The sequence below is a fragment of the Pagrus pagrus genome (genome assembly GCF_965226575.1).
Source record: "Pagrus pagrus genome assembly, chromosome: 9".
Lineage (NCBI taxonomy): Eukaryota > Metazoa > Chordata > Actinopteri > Spariformes > Sparidae > Pagrus > Pagrus pagrus.
Genome location: NC_140193.1, coordinates 33,101,424 through 33,119,019, shown reverse-complemented (window position 1 = coordinate 33,119,019; position 17,596 = coordinate 33,101,424). Strand labels below are relative to the sequence as shown.

The 17,596-nt window shown below is 42.1% G+C and overlaps 1 protein-coding gene across 1 annotated transcript in view; it reads right to left on the bottom strand.

Moving 5' to 3' along the window:
* Positions 1-17,596, bottom strand: part of LOC311262208 (dual specificity calcium/calmodulin-dependent 3',5'-cyclic nucleotide phosphodiesterase 1A-like) — a 182,240-nt gene that overhangs the window by 158,346 nt on the left and 6,298 nt on the right. The gene's annotated exons all lie outside the window — the stretch shown is intronic.

Below are 17,596 nucleotides of genomic sequence, written 5' to 3'. Positions count from 1 at the left end.
GCAGCTTCCTCCTCCTCAAGCTCCAACACCAGAGTATGCCCTCAACTGCCCTCTCCAGCGGCAGCCACCATGTAGCCGATGTTTTTTTTAAGCTCAGCAGGTCATGTTCTTCCTTTTCATTTTGGAGTTCATTTAGTCTGTGTTTTTGAATGGTGTAATTCTTGTAGTAAGCACACTTATTTCACGCACAGCCTTGGAGGCATCGTGGGTAGCCAGAGATCTGTGCGCACCACAGTGAATGTTAACGAAATAGGGACAGTCATTCTGGCGTAACTGTTGTGCAACTCCAGGCTTTCGGCCCAACAACACGAGCCATAACTACGCCACGGCCCAATACTACTTCTTTAGTTTTTGCTGTCATGCATTCTGCAGTGCCAGAAGGTATAGCATAGTTGCCAATGACCACGCTTTCAGGCTCCCCTTTCAGCTGAAACGTCAGGTATGTAATCAGCATTTTCTCAACGGTGATATTAGTAGTTTCATCTACTATTACCCTGACATATTCACGGTTAGCAATGCAGTCATGGATAGCGCTGGTTATGGTCATGGTTATTGACTCCTCCATCTGACTGACTCACTGTCTCATGGTGGGTGTATGTCTGTGCACTGTTCAGGTTTGGACACCCAGCAGACTGTAAAAGGTTTAGTAGTTTAGGACACAGGTGGCTTGCCGTGTTCGTATTTGCCATGTACAACACAACCTTAAGTTGTGTTTTTAATGCCCTGTTACTGGTGATTTCTCCATATGTTTTATCATAGTCACACACCCTGGCTGCTTTTGTGGTCATTCAGTGCCAATTTCTGCATCGTTGTGCACCCTTGGACAAATCCGTTACTCATGTTAGCTTTTATACAGATGTCACAGAACATTTTTCCATCATTCCACCTCAGCCACATGAACTCCTGCTCCCAATGAGCCCGGTATTCCCTTTTAAGGTCCTTAAGGTTATTAGTTGCTGCTGGCTCATTTATGTCATTCTGCCATGTGCTTGTCCATCCTCTGCCACACCAGTTCCTATTTTTTCACCTCGTTTATCAACACCATCACGATTATTGGGCTTTTTAAAGAAACTTTGGATAGTTAGCTGCCGTGACATTTTGCAATGGCAAAGAAAAACTTGAGATCAAAGACAATACTCTAGACAGTAGCTAATTAATATCTCACACCCGCCACCAACTGGACAGGGGTGTGAATTACAATCTGTCAAAATGACATGATGTAAAAAAATATCAGTCAATGACGGAAAAAATTTGGTTGACGTGACCTCTGTTTGGTAGGAGAAGAAAAACATTTTCAACAGCAATCAAATGGAGCAAATGAAAATTAATTGCATTTAACTATTTTTAAAGCTGGGCACCCCAAACAGAAGTAACACATAATTCTCTGTAGATGATATCTAACTCTAGAATTCCACTGGATGCATGTGCGTTGCGTTCCGACTCCGGCACGGTTTTGCTCCATCGTCCGCCGCCCGGCAACCCCCACCAGCTCGATTTGAGTCCAGCACGGCGCAGCAACACCGGACAGCTTTACGAGTTACGAGACCGAGGAGTTCCTGCATGACCGCAGTTATACGTATGTGTTATAAACACAAAACAAGAAGTGTACCCAACTGAAGGATTGGAAGAAGTGCTTGTACTTGTCTCTTTTTCTGAGATTTTTGTGCTGGCGTCAACACGGAGTGTTTTATTATTTTTTTTTGTCTTTATTATTAAAATTAACTGTTGTTGTTTCAGTGTGTGACTTCCTGTCTGCTCTGTGCTGAATTCGGCTAAATTGTCGCGTCGTGCGCTGGCATCCGGCAGAAATAGAAGCCCTGCGTATCTGCTCCGGACTGCCGGATGTTTCACCTGTGTGTCTCAAATGGTAGAAAAATTAGGCTCCTGTGCTGCATCTGCAGTTTTACGGCATGCAGAGTTGTTGTGGGGCAGGTTGTGTAGCCAGTTTCTGGGGAAATTGTAATTCATAAAAACTGGTGGTTATATATAGATATTTAAACAATTGCCATGTAAAGATGAAGTAGAGTTATGGCATCCTGAACAGAGAATGTTTTTAGCTTCTCTGTTCAACCCATAATCAAAACATTAGAAAAATACATATGTCGGTTTGGTGCCTACCTGTTTACTAAACATATAAGGAGTAATTAACGTTTATAATCATCAGAGAACGTTACATACTGTGATGTGAATGGTCTGTGGGACACAATCAGTGGCGTAATGAGCATTACTCGCGTATTGATGGAATTGAATACTGGTGTGTGTGATTGCGGGCGGGAGGAGGATTGGAAGGAGACAAAAGACTGGACAGACGGGGTATTTAGAGAGCATCTTACTGCTGCGGCTCAGCACTCTTTTGGGGAGGGAGGGTGTCGTTCGCAGCCATTTAGGACTGCCGGCGATGAAGACAGATAGAGCAGGGGGTTAGCTGTTCCTGTGTTAGGAGGGGAGGGTTGCTGCCTCCTGTAGAAAGTCAGGGCCGGGACTGTGGAAGAGTGCAGTAGCCGCTACTGCTCCTTGTATGTTCTTCCTGTGGTCGTGGGTGACACTGACGCCCGGCCGAACTCTGTCCACACCGTGCAGCGAAGTCATTCCCCGGGGAGTTGGACGGCATCTCAAGCTCAGACCCCGGGAGGGTCTCGCCAAGCGGGCGAGTTAAGTATGGTTTAAATATTGTTGTTATGTGTATTTCTGTATGTATGTGTATATAGGCCTATTGTGTAGTTTGCATAGAGCGGGGAGGGAGTAGGTTGCAGGTGAGGGAGGGGTAACTAAGTCATAAGCAGTACATCCACATGGTTTCACTTTAAACGGTGTGCTGTGGATTGCTGTGATTTCTCAAGTTGCTGTGGTTGATAATTTGTGGTGCCTCCTGCGTTGAGGGTGCTACGTGCCATGGTTTGAAATGGTGTGTCTTAAGCTAGAGCCTAGTGCTGTGTGTAGTGGTTCTTCACTTAAATGAAGCGTGTATTGGCTCTCCTGTTATGACTGACCCTCCTCACCTCTATGAATTAGCTTTTATATTTAACTTGTGATGATTAAATGAAGATTGCCTTTGTACTATGCCGCTGTGTGATTATTTAAAGGCTCTGACACTGGCAGTATTTTCCTGCTAAAGGACAAAACCCACATTTACTACAATACGTTGTTTTTGGTACCTGTCTGTTACCCAAATATATTCGTACGTGTGTGAATGGGTAAATGAGAGGCATTAACTTATACCACTTTGTAGAAGGGCACTTTATAAAGTTCATTCCATTGACTTGTATTAGATCACGGGGCAGATCTGCCACATCCAATATGGCAGCAACGTTGACGTATCGCAGCAACGGGCCAACCCGCTCAGTGAGGCGTCTATGTGATATCAGGACTAAGTCTTCTAGCTAAAGACTTGGTCAAAATGTTCTGGTCGGTATTTAATAATGACACTGGATATGAACCTACTTGCTCTAAATTTTTCCCTTTCTTTGGAATGAGTGTTGGAGTTTTGTTTAATGTGGGTGGTAGCATGCCAACCTCAAGGGCCTTCTCTTTACATCCTCTGCAGATATGGGGTTAATATAATGTGGAACTTTTCATAAAATTCATTGCATATCCCATCTGGCCCCAGACTCTTATTATTTTATTATGCATCTCCGTGGATGGCTGAGCCGCATTTTGGCATCCAATTTTCATATTTGTTCCTCCAATTGTAATTGCTCTAAGCTGTCACATTTCCTCTGCAAGGATTGACAGGAGATAATGCATCCTCTCACGTAAGCTTTAAAGGTCTCCCATAACAAAACTGGTGAAACATCATCCTTATCATTCGTCTCAAGAAACAATCTCATCTGAGTCTCTAAAACTTTTTCCTTGCCAGCAATTGGGGATCCAACCTCCGGGATCTATAATTCTTTGTTGGGTCAAGCAGTCTCAGTGAAACAGAAACATGACAATGGTCAGAAATGATAATATTGTGGTATTCAGCATTATGAACTCCAGGCAGCAGTTTGCAGAAAATATCTAACAGAAAATAATCGATTCTGGTATATACATTATGAACTCTGGAATGGAATGAATACTCTCTGCCTGTTGCATTCAGAATCCTCCATACATCAAATAAGTTTGTATTGTTGACATATGTTTTCAGAAAGTTAGAGGCATTAGATGGTCCTACTTTCTGTGTTGATGATCTGTCTAAATCCAGTCTCCTAAATTCTGTCTAAATAAAGTATCCAGTTCTAAATTAAAGTCCTCCCGGATTATCAGAGCCAAATGGATACGTTTCTACCACAAATCTAATTTTACCATGTGCATCGTTTTTCAGATGTGTCTCTTGTAGGAAGATCACATCTCATCTCATCGCATAGCTCTATCAGATGAGACAGCACCTTGCCCTGTTTTACTGGCTCGTTAATTCCGTTCACATTCCAAGTACAAAAACGTTTAATTTCCTCCTATTCCTGTGTCTCCTATCTTATCAGCCACATCCGCCATAAGGGCAGATCACTCTCCTGCAGTGTGTCCTGATGCACTGTTGTTTAGCATTATATGATACAGTCTAGGTGGCACCCCTCCCAACCCCACTTTTGCCCTTACCCCTCTTTCCATCCCAGAGATAAACCACAAAAAAACAAAAACAGTCATCCTCTCCTGACTGCTCCTACAGTTAAACCTCTGGAAGCGGGGCCAGCCCTCCTTCTCAGAAGTCAAAACTCCCCACCAACTATCTAGCAACCAGTTCTTAATCCCAACCATCCTCTCCTACAAGTGTAGCTCCACAATTATAGTTGACCACAAATCAAGACTTCTAATAGTTTTATCAGTTAGATGATTTAAGGAAGGGGAAGTCTGGTTCAAATATTGGAAAGCAAACAAAGATCCCAAAGAAACATTATTGAGACAAGTGCTCCTGTCTAGTTTGGCCACTTCCAACTTAACTTGAGCATTTGAATACTTATCTAATAACACACAGTATAGAATTCAGACAAGAAAAACAGTACGAATTATAAAACAGCCATTTGCATAATGTAAACATATCTATTTTAGTCGGTACACTAGCAAAAATAAGTTAGTAAACATAAACTCAAGCCCCTGAACCGGCTAGCCTGCAAAACTTTGTGATGCTAACGTATTAGCAAGGACATTGTGTAGTTTAACCTGTAATGTATACAATAAACCCCGGCAACAGCCGTCTTGTATGATCACCTGTGAGAGGTTCCCGTTAAAGTCCTACTCGCTCATTGCTCGACAGCGCCCCCCCTCATTCATCTAATTTTCAGGATCTCGGCAGAAACACAAGATGTTTCTGATTAGAGGAGTTTCAGTCATGGTTCTCGTGTAGTGGAGGGTTTCACATTTTCCAAAACTGCACCAGACCATTAAAAGAATCAGTGTTACAACTAAAGCACTTGAAATACATGTTTCCTATCTTAAATATGACACCTGTGAAAATGCACACTTAACATACAGTAAAAAATAAAATTTATCTAAAATATCATTGTATGCTGTAGTATTACAGTTTTTGCCTAATGCTTAAACACTAAAAGTGGTTGCTATGCCCAAAGCATCACAACCTTTAACTTTGGGGACCATGCCCTAAACAAAAGCACCAACCCTGCAAACACAATATATGCTTTGCACTGTGTTTGAAATTCTCCAACACACATCTTGCAAAACACTACACACTGTTTTTTACATAAGACACATTGTTCAAAAAGGAAATCTCATGCAATCATTGGGAAAACACATCTATTTAAAATACAAAACACAACTAAAATTGGAAAAGCACACAGATTCCCACACATGAAAACATTTAAAATCTCATTGTAGACAAATCAGTCTAAGCCATAGCACTACAAATACACCTGATGTGAGCTCAGCTCCTTTGTGCCAACTTTGGAAACATGGAGGCAGAAAGGACGAGGAAGGGGAGCAGGCAACAGAAGGAGACAAATATCTGATGACACTTTGGTGGACCATGTAATAAATCATGGCCTTACAATAAGGGAGGCTGGGCAGAGAGTCCAGCCAAACCTAAGTCACTACTCAGTTGCCTCAATTATTAGAACTTTCAGACTGGAAAACAGGTATGTTTTGAAGTTTCCACACTAAACTGTACCAAAGAAATTACAGTATTGCACATTGTTCAAACGCACAGTACAATACATTGCTGTATTACTGTAGGTCTATGGGTCTAAAGTACAAAATGTATGATGTTTCATTTTCTACAGAACTGCCAGACGACCTGCACAGAGTGGAAGGCAGATTATATTCAGTGATGAACAGGAGGTGGCCGTAGTTAACATTGTTTTGGCAAATAACGAAATCCGGCTTCGTGAATTGAGAGAGCAGATCATCGCAGATCAAATAACCTTCGCTGACATCAACACTGTCAGCATATTTACACTCTCCGGCATCCTTAAAAAGCACTGCATTTCACTGAAGCAGCTGCAGAGTTCCATTTGAGAGAAAAAATGCGAGAGTCAAAGACCTCTGTCATGACTATGTGCAAGTACGCCCCCTGCATCACTGCTCCATCCTCGGTCCCTACAACACACCCCTCATTATTCGCTTTCTGGACACACACACTGCTCTTCCAATCATTCCCTTACAACACTATGTTTTGTAGAACATTCTAGTTGTACCATGTCTTTGTGTTTTTTCTTTTTTAACTTTTGCAAAAACCTGAAAAACAAAAATAAATTCTGAAGCGTTTCCATTTTGTTTTCATGTGTCTAGATCAACTCTAGTGGATCAATCTTTTACAAAAAAAAATCTGTATGAGTCTTTTAAAGTCAAAAACCATCCAAAGTACTGAATAGAGCTGTGTTTTGCATAAAGCACATATGTGTGTTGTTGCTGCTAGGAAACAGTAATTCAAAGGTGCATGTGTTTAATGTTTTGATGCCGAAAACAGTTTTGAAATGGGATTGTTAGGTTTTGTTTCAAGAGTTTCATTTTGCCGTATAAGTTAGGAGTTTATCTTCATGTGCTGTGTCTTACTCGGCCTGTGTGTTAAGTTATGACACAGTGAGCCAAAGTCTGCAACATGTGTGGAAGCATTTGGCAAAAACTGTAAAAGAACACTGCACCTATTTAGGTTTTACATTCATATAGCATGGGTGAATTGACGATGGAGGTTTATTTTTTTTAAAGGATCAAAATCAAAAAGCTTTAGATTTTTCACACATTCTTTTTCCTTGTCAAAACTTGGCACCTACATTACTACAGCTACCTCTGAGTCAACTTAGGCTTTATGCAACTTTTTATTAACATCAAGTATTACAGCACCCACAAAAAGACACTGAGTTCCTTTTACAGTTTTTGCCGAATGCTTACACAAATGTTGCAGACTTTGGCTCACTGTGTCATAACTGACTGGGGGGGTTTACTTGCACATAGTCATGTCCCCCCCAATAAAAATGCCCTAAATTATTCAACAAATGTATTTTCAGACTTCACATTCTTCACATTTTAGATTCACATCTAAAAAGAAATGCAGTACTTTTTGAATGATATGGGGAGCCTACGAAGTTTTGATTTATGGTGGCATGGTATGAGTTGCGTATGGGCAAAAAAAACAAACACTTTTGTGTCCCCCCCAATCCTGACATTGGATCTGCACCCCTGCATCAGATATTTGTCTCCTTCTGTTGCCTGCTGCCCTTCTTCGTCCTCTTCCTCGTCCTGCTACTGCTCTTACTCTCCCTCTTCCTCTTTCTGCCTCCATGTTTCCAAAGTTGGCACAAAGGAGCTGAGCTCACATCAGGTGTATTTGTAATGCTATGGCTTAGACTGATTGGTCTACAATGAGATTTTAAATGTTTTCATGTGTGTGAATCTGTGTGCTTTTCCAATTTTAGTTGTGTTTTGTATTTTAAATAGATGTGTTTTCCCAATGATTGCATTAGATTTCCTTTTTTAACAATGTGTCTTATGTAAATCTGCATTTGGCACAATTTCCATGGAGAAAATCTCTTGTTTTCATAAGGAACACACTGTTATTCAAATTCTAAAGTTAATTGCCCCACTATGCACACTGACTCATCACATGGGCAAACACCTGTCACACAGTTTTAAAATTAGCAATCAGAGCTTTAGAATAAAAGGGCAACATGATGATGCAATGTGGATGAGGTGCTGTGGCCCGACCGAAGCAGAAGAGAGGATGCAGCATAGTTTTTTAGTTTTTTTTTGCTGTAACTGCAAATTCTTCTGTTGTTTTGTATGTCGACCACTGTATGTGCAACTTTGTGTTGGTTGGGATGTACACCGTGTACATTGCTTTCGTGGGAAAAATAAAATATATTTGTTACTGTGTATTTGTGTGTTCTGAGTATAAAAACAATATTCTAAAATATTTTACAACACACTTATGTATGCACTGTCTGTAGTAAGTGTAACACTGAACAAAAAAGGTGAATGATGAATGGAGAAGAAGTGTTTTCCATTCATCATAGTGTTTTACATTGAGCACATCAGAGTTCAACTGGTTCTTATAAATGTCTAATCATATGATGGTTTGTGTGTGTCATTTGAAAACAAAATATCATTTTGAGAAGAAATAACATTGTTTTGAATGTAAAGTTTCATTTTGCAGGAGAAGTGAGGGGTTTTGCCCATTGTGTGTGTGTTTTTTGATTTGTGTGTAGAGTTCTGAGAGTATGAGGCATGCTTTCAGAAAATGTGTGTAAACTAGTGGTGTCAACAATAATCGATTCGGCGATGCATCGCAATGCGGGGCATGCACGATTAAGCATCGATGCGGCAACGTGCCATAATTGATTATGTCACTGTTTATTTTCTGGCCTCGAGTGGACAATAAAGTTGTGAAGTTTCAATTACTTCCGGGGGCATTTCCGGAGCAACGTTGCAATGACATGCGCAGCCTGTAGCTACATGCTAAGCGGCAGCACTAGCTAGCATAACAACAACACCAAAGATGGCTGAGGCGGAGGGAGATGACCGCGATAGACGGGTAATTAAAAACGCACCCAAAGCTTGGAAAGCGGACATCTGGGCACATTTCGGATTCTACGAAGTTAATGGGAAACTAGACAAGACTTACGCGGTGTGTAAAACCTGCCACACTAAAATCAAGCACGTTGGCAATACAACTAACTTCACGAACCATGTTGATCGTTGGCATCCTGAGTTGGCTTCAACAACAACAACAACAACAACAACAACAACACAAAAAGTCGACACATCCCAGCCAAGAATTGACGAGTCGCTAGTGTCAACGTTGCCACACAACTCCGAGAGAGCAAAGAGGATCACACGATCGGTGGCATGTTTCATAGCGAAGGATCTACGACCCTATTCTGTGGTAGAAAATGCGGGGTTTCGCCACATGCTTAAAACAATTGAGCCCCGGTATAAGCTACCGACAAGAGCTACCTTCACTGATTCTGCGCTTCCTATGTAACCATAACGGCACATTATATTAGCGAGGATTGGCAGATTGTCTCACATGTTCTGCAGACGAGAGCAGTTTATGAGAGCCACACTGGTGCTCATATGGCGAGGCTACTCTTGGATGTTGTGGAGGAATGGCAGCTAACCTAAAAGTGTTGTGCTGGTGACGGACAACGCCGCTAATATGATAAGTGCTGCTGAAATTGGGAAGTTCCCTCATGTTAAATGCTTCGCGCATACGTTGAACCTCGCTGCACAGCGGGCCCTTAAGCTACCGACGGTCTCCAGGCTTCTGGGCAGAGTCCGACGTATCTCAGCATACTTCCACCGCAGCACAAAGGCAAAGCACCTGTTTGAAGAAAACCAGAGAGTTGTTCTTAAACTGACAAGTCCTCTTAAACTGATAACTGATGTCGCCACAAGGTGGAATAGTGCTCACGATATGATGGAGAGGTTTTTGCAACTGCAAGCTGCAGTGCATGCCACCCTGCTGTCGTCTGCCCTAAATGTAGATGAAAGTGACATCGTCACTCTCAGCAGAGCAGATCTGGCGAACGTGGAGGAAGCAGTGAAGACATTAAAACCAGTGAAGGATGCCACTGTTTTTATGTCAGAGGAGAGCAGTCCTACAGTCAGCCTCATTGCACCAGTATATGCCCAACTCCTCCAGAGCATGTCAGACACTATTGGAGACCAACCACTGATCCGCGATGTGAAGAATGCCATCAAGACAGATCTCCTTAAGAGATACAACAGTGGGGCAGAGAAGAAGATACTTCACACATCCTCTGCCCTGGATCCTCGCTTTAAGGGGTTACCTTTCCTGACAGAGGAGGAGAGATTGGATGTCTACGCAGGAGTGACTTCAGAGGCTGCATCCCTGGAGGTAATTTAATTTCTACTTGTAAAACCTATGGAATAACTTTCAATTCAATTGTAATAACAATGTAATGTTAAATAAGCAGCTACATAGTCAGTAAAATGTTAAGACTGAGAAAAATAGTAATCTGTTGTGATGTGAGCTGCAGCATTGGCTGAGAAAGTGCTGCTAACTGCTGTTTTTTGCTCTTATTTATTTTGTTCAAACACAGTATGAGAGGAGACGTAGGACAGAAGCAGATAGAGCGCCTGGCGGAACAGGAAGTTCAGGAACCAAGGAAGAGTTGCTGTCCGTAGATGACAATGTGTCAGACTCAACAGGCCCCTCTGCTCCCAAAAGAAGGGCCTCATCGCTGCTTGTGAGTTTGCTGGGACCTGCTTTCAATGACATCAGTGAACCTGCCGTACAAAGTAAGACCGCCGATGCCAGTGCTGAGGAGGAAATGGACTTGTACTGTAGATCCCCATCTGTGCCTCTGTCTGAGGATCCCTTGGACTGGTGGCATCGCCATAAGGGCACATTTCCTCTCCTCTCTAGGTTGGCAAAGAGATCCTTGTGCATCTCAGGGACAAGCGTGTCAGCAGAGAGAGTGTTCTCCACTGCAGGAGATGTTATCACTGCCAAACGAAGCACTCTCAAACCGGACCATGTCGATCAGCTTGTGTTCTAACACAAGAACCTTGAAATTCCGAAATGCTGAACAGTGAGAAGTCATAGTCACACTATTGTGGTTGTTACAATAGTGTGACTGTGATTACTGATTAATGTTTGCACAGGAGTTCAGGAAGTGCCCTGTCGTAGACTGTGTGTAAAAAAACACTTATGGTCACTGCTGGAAAAAGTTGGCTGTTATTGCTCTATTTAATTTCAAATGGTTCTAAAGCAGAGAGAAGAGAAACATTTCTCATTCAAAGCACTGAAAGCAATGATTTATGTTTTCTTTTTCAGGTTTGAAAATGCCATATCCAATACCCTGTACCATTCAATTTTATTTTATTTAATGACATTTATGTCAAAGATACAGGAGAGTGATAATACACACATAGCAGCCAATAAAATCTGTTGTTCAATATCTGACTGCTTGTATTGCCTCATGACTGATGAAAAATTTGCCTTGTTGTGTGCAGTAGAATTTTGATGCATCACAATGCATCGCAATGCATCGTAGAATCGAATTGAATCGAATCGTTACCTGGTGAATCGTAATCGAATCGAATTGTGAGGGCAGTGCCAATGCACACCCCTAGTGTAAACAATCGAGAAAAACTGTAAATGAGGGTTTAGCGTGTTTCATGGTTTTCAGCATGGCAAGATTGAGAGAGCGAAAGCGCAAAGTGAAATTCGACCCTTTGGAATTAGAAGTGTTGGTAGAGGAAGTGAATAAACATTTCAATGAGCTGCAGCAAAGGAATCTGACGGTCGCGCAAAGGAACGCCGTGTGGGAGAAAATCGGTGAAAAAGTTAATGCTGTTGGAAAAAACAGGCGAACAGTGGATGAAGTGAGGAGATACCAAGACATCAGAAGAAATCACATCAGGTGTATTTGTAATGCTATGGCTTAGACTGATTTGTCTACAATGAGATTTTAAATGTTTTCATGTGTGTGAATCTGTGTGCTTTTCCAATATTAGTTGTGTTTTGTATTTTAAATAGATGTGTTTTCCCAATGATTGCATTAGATTTCCTTTTTGAACAATGTGTCTTATGTAAAAAACAGTGTGCAGTGTTTTGCAAGAAGTGTGTTGGAGAATTTCAAACACAGTGCAAAGCATATATTGTGTTTGCAGGGTTGGTGCTTTTGTTTAGGGCATGGTCACCAGAGTTAGAGGTTGTGAAGCTTTGGGCATAGCAACAACTTTTAGTGTTTAAGCATTAGGCAAAAACTGTAATACACGCAAACCTTTAGTAGATCCGGCCCTTAGTGTTTAAGCATTAGGCAAAAACTGTAAACATTTCCCTCTAAACCAGAAACAACAATCCCAGACCACAAGTACACTAGAGAAAGCAATTGGGCAAAGGTGCCTGCCTTTTGTAACTTGCATTTTGGATTTATGGACTACAATGTCTCGTCATTAAAGCTGACTTTTTTTTAACTGGCCTGCTTCTGTTGTGTCTGCATTTGGGTTCTCACCTTTGTTTGCCAAACCTTAACAGTGAAAACTAACAAAACATGGACCCAGCAGATACAATTTCTGATGAACTAGTCTAGTCTTCTTGTCATGTTTTACCTGCATTTGTTACTTGTTAACCTGGGTTGTACTTGGCTTAGTTTTTGATTTGTACTTAGTTTAGTTTTTTTTATCTTAGCTTACTCCTTTTTTGTTACTAACCTTTTTTGTTTGCCTTTTGTTACCTTTGGAATTTTGGATTTATGAGCGACAGCTTCTCTTCATTAAACCAGACTTCATCTGGCCTGCGCCATTATGTCTGCATTTGTGTCTTTGTTTGCCAAACCTATACTACTTTTGGCCACATCCCATCAGAAACATTCAAAAAGGAAAATGTAGGGTGTATATTGGTAAAAGTGTTACAGTGCAGTGGTTTTAGAGACACTGAGGAACTAATCAAGTGACCTTTTCCAGAGGTGAGCGTAGCTGCTATAGCATCAGTGATGTCAGAAATGGAGAGTATATTTCATTGAAAGTAGAGCAAAGACCAATACTGAAGGCTTTCTCAAAGGCGGTGGCGTCATTAGCCCTGGGCTTCCGGGGCTAGAGCCCCGGATGTATTAGACCTAGCCCCGGACGTTTTTTTCCAGCAAAAATTACAGTTTTTAATACAGAAATAGACACATCAAATCCCCCACTTCAGACAGTCACAACCCTATGACTCTGGTCACAACTCTCACCCGCCCCCTCCGCCCACACGAGCCCAGACCTAACTGCAGAGATCACTGCACGTGAGAAGATGCCTCAACAACGTTAAAGTAACTCCTTCACAGAGCATGACAAGCATGTGCAGACGTCGCAGACATGGATATCCGTAGCTTTTTCAGGCCAAAGGCAATGCTGGCAAAGAATCAAGAACCAACTTCAGGTAACGTTACCTTAGGTAACGATAACGTTAGATAGCACCTCACCTGTAGGCTATTCATCTGCACAGTGGTATTTTCTCTTAAAGCAACACTAGGGAGTTTATCGACCTTAAAATAATGTTTCTAAACTCAGTTAAGTGGTAGAATAACGGTTAATAGGATGAACGGTGACGCCTCTGCAGCCTGAGGGGGGTCGCGCCGCCAGAAACCGCACTGCGTAACTTCCTAGATCGGGTAGGTACCTACCTGACGTAAAGAAGTCTAGTGCGACCTGCTTTACGACACGTTTATTAATCGGTGGATTTAGCCAGCAGCTTCATGGATTTTTTGTAAACCAACACCATGGCCGAGCCAGCTAAAAAAGCCAAGAAGGTATTGTCTGAGGAGGCGAAGAAAAGAAAAAGAAAGTGATATAACATGAGCCTGATGGTGACCTAGCCTAGATGCTACTGGATTTGTAAGTCATATATTACATATATACATATTTATTATGTTACTGACTTTTACTTTGAGTTGATTTGTTGTTATGTGGTGTTCATTGGGGCTCTATTTGTCCACAGTTTATAACTGTAATAAAGCCGGGAGATAATCTAATGCTGTCCGTTTCGATAGCTTACACGTTTTCATGTAGTGACTGTAAACGATGACTAACTTACTAAAACACTATGAACGTCTTGTCTTGAAAAGTTGCGGATTCCTAAGTTTATGCAGATAATCAACGTAATTGTTGAACAGTGTGGTCGGAAGGGTTACACCCCGCTTTTCCGAAACCCTGCTGTTCCGAAAATAGACTTCCATTCATCGTAATGGCGTGGTTTCTCATTTTTTCTAAAGACCCCGCTATTCCGAAAAGGCTATTGTGGTACCCCTGACCCTAACCCCTAACCCTAACCATATTGGGAAGTAATTGGAAGTTGAAAGTCAGATTCGGAACAGCAGTGTGTCGGAGTGGGGTGTGTCGGGATGGAGGGGTTTTGCAATGGAGGTGTTTCAGAACGTCAGGCTGTTCCCGACCGGGACGTAACGTTAGGCTATTGTTGTTATCGGTAACGTTAGCATGCTACTTAGCTACTGTTGTCGTACCGAGTTGGTTGTAGTTATTACACCAAACACAACGTGAGCTTGCACGTTTTAATGTAGAGACTGTAAACGATGACTAACTTACAAAAACACTATGAACGTCCTGTCTTGAAAAGTTGCGGATTCCTTAGTTCATGCAGATAATCAACGTAATTGTTGAACAGTATGATCGGGAGGTAACGTTAGCATGCTACTTACTGTTGTCATACCAAGTTGGTTGTAGTTATTACGCCAAAGACAACGTCACAACTTGTGATTGTATTTTGTAACTCCCGTAAACATAGTTATATTTTCAGACGTTACTTAACACATTCATGCCCAAGTGTCATGTTTTGGAAGTAACTTAGTCGGTGCAATCACTATAACCAACTCGGTATGAGAATAATTCTAGCATGCTAATGTTCTGTGCAGCCTATATGCTAACAAACTACCAACTGCTATCTCTGAATCTAGCTTGTTGTTGGCACTCGATTGAAGTTTAATGTTTTTGACGTTTCCAAACAAGGCTTTGTGATTCGCCGGCTCCGTCAACAAATTCACGTGTATTCATTTTCCCCAGGGATGCTCATATAGTGACAGTATTTACGACACTAGTAACAAATAATTGCGCTTCTCAAGCAGCTGTAGTAATGAGTCCAAACTACCTAGTGTTGCTTTAACGTGGAAACAGAGTAACAGTTTGGCTAGCAGTAAAATATTGTGTTTTGTTATGAGAGTCGCAAAACAGCAGCTTAAGCTCAGTTTAATTGCAACCACATGACATAACTGTGATGATGAGTATAGTAACATGAGAACTACATTACTCAGCAGGCCAGAGCAGTTATGAGCATGCGTGGAAGCCCCGCCTGTATGTCAGTTCTAGGTAGCCATGCAGGTAGCACGAAAAGGTTTACATGTGCATAAACCAGGAAGTAAATATAAAAAACCAGCTATCACGCCTCGTCTGCTTATTGAAGATAAAGCAAGACAACACATGGTGTCAGAAGTGGCCGTGAGCAGCTTCGGACGGAAGATTCGCCACGGTGGAGCCACGGAAGAGAGAAAGAAAAAGTCTCCGGTCGCGTGAGTGCTACGGGCTAATAAAGCTACATGCTAACAGAGTTTGCTGCGGTGTGTGATGGCTACGAGCAGCAGTGGAAGTAAAGCGAGGATGAGGGACGGATCGAACAAGTAGAAGAGGATCTCGTACCTGTGTTGGAGGATAACCAGCACCAGGAGAGGGCTGTGTAAGTCCCGATACCCCGACGTGCAGTCATGGATAAGTTAAGTCCACCCACTTCCATGCAATTGACTGGGAACCTTGCTGATAACTGGAAGCTTTTCAAGCAACGATTTAATATATATCTAGCAGCAAGTGGAGCTGAGGGTGATGATGAAAAACTGAAAGCTCACATTCTTTTGCATGTTATAGGAGAAGATGCATTGGACATATATAATAGCTTTCAGCTGGATGAAGCTAATCTGACTTTGACAGAGCTAATGACAAAGTTTGAAGAATACTTCGTGCCTAGACAGAACGTGACTTTTGAGAGGTACAAGTTTTTCACCCATGACCAAAAGCAAGGAGTACCATTTGACCAGTACTTAGCAGAGCTTCACACGCTAAGCAAGACATGTGAATTCGGCACCTTAAGAGACTCATTAGTGAGAGACAGGGTCGTTTGTGGAACAGTGGATAATGCACTCAGAGAAAGACTGCTCCGAGAGACAGGACTGACACTGGACAAGTGTGTCAGTATGTGCAGAGCAGCTGAAACCACTCGAGCACAAGCAAAAGAGCTTCGGAGAGGTGAGACAACTGTGCACGCAATAAATAAAGAACAGAGGAAAAAGAATACATTTACCAAACAGAGAGACCAAAAAGAGAAATCTCCTGAGTTCAAATGTGGTAAATGTGGAGGCAGCCACATGCCAAGATCTTGTCCTGCATTTGGAAAATCCTGTAACAACTGTGGAAGGAGCAATCAGTATGCTAAATGTTGCAAAGCAGCTCTAAAACAAAAAGTTCACACAGTCGATGAGGGAGAAGAGGATTATGATGAGTTTATTGTGGATGTGGTGCAGGCCTGTACAACTGAAAAAGAGGAATGGATTGTGCCTATCGAGGTGAACAAAACAATAATACCATTCAAGTTGGACACAGGTGCTCATGTAAACCTGCTATCATTGGAAGACTACAAAACACTGACAGTGAAGAGCAAAATTCATCCTGTAAAAACAAAAGTGACTGGATACACCGGAGAACGTGTTCCTGTTAAAGGCGGATGCATCGCAACCTTCAAACACAAGGGTCGGCAGATAAGAGCACAGCTTCTGATCGTGGATATGAGTGTACAACCAATCCTGGGACTCAGTGCATGTACAAAGCTCAATCTGGTCAAAAGAGTGTTTGTTGTGACATCACCAGGTACTGCAAATGATCATGACTCACTCATGGAGGAGTATAAAGACTGTTTCGAAGGACTTGGATGTCTACCTGGAAAACATAAGATACGTGTGGATGAAAGTGTGTCTCCTGTTGTGCATCCCTGCAGGAAAGTCCCGTTTGCGCTGCGGGAAAAACTGAAAGAGGAACTAGCGCGAATGGAAAAATTAGAGGTCATCAAGAAAATAGATGAACCAACGGAATGGGTCAGCTCGCTGGTTATTGTGCAAAAGAAAACAGGTGCTCTGAGGATTTGTTTGGATCCCAGGGATTTAAACAGAGCAATCAGAAGAGAACACTTTTAGTTACCAACCAGAGAAGAAATCATGGCACAGTTTGCTGGAGCTAAATGGTTCAGTAAACTAGATGCTTCGTCAGGTTTCTGGCAACCGAGGTTAGACGAGCAGAGTTCGAGACTGTGTACGTTCAACACACCGGAGGGCAGGTACAGGTTTCTTCGTCTGCCGTACGGTATCTTGTCAGCGCCTGAAGTATACCATAAGACTATTCACATGATTTTTGAGCACATTCCAGGAGTAGAGACGATGATGGACGATGTTATTGTCTGGGGGGCTACTCGAGAAGAACACGACGAAAGACTGAGACAAGTGCTAGACAAGACAAGAGAAGTTAATCTGAAACTTAACAAAGACAAATATGAGTTCGGTGTGAAAACACTTACCTTTGTGGGAGATGTTCTCAGTGAAGAGGGGGTGAAGCCTGACCCGAGAAAAACATCAGCGATCAACAACATGGAAAGACCAAACAATAAAGATGAGGT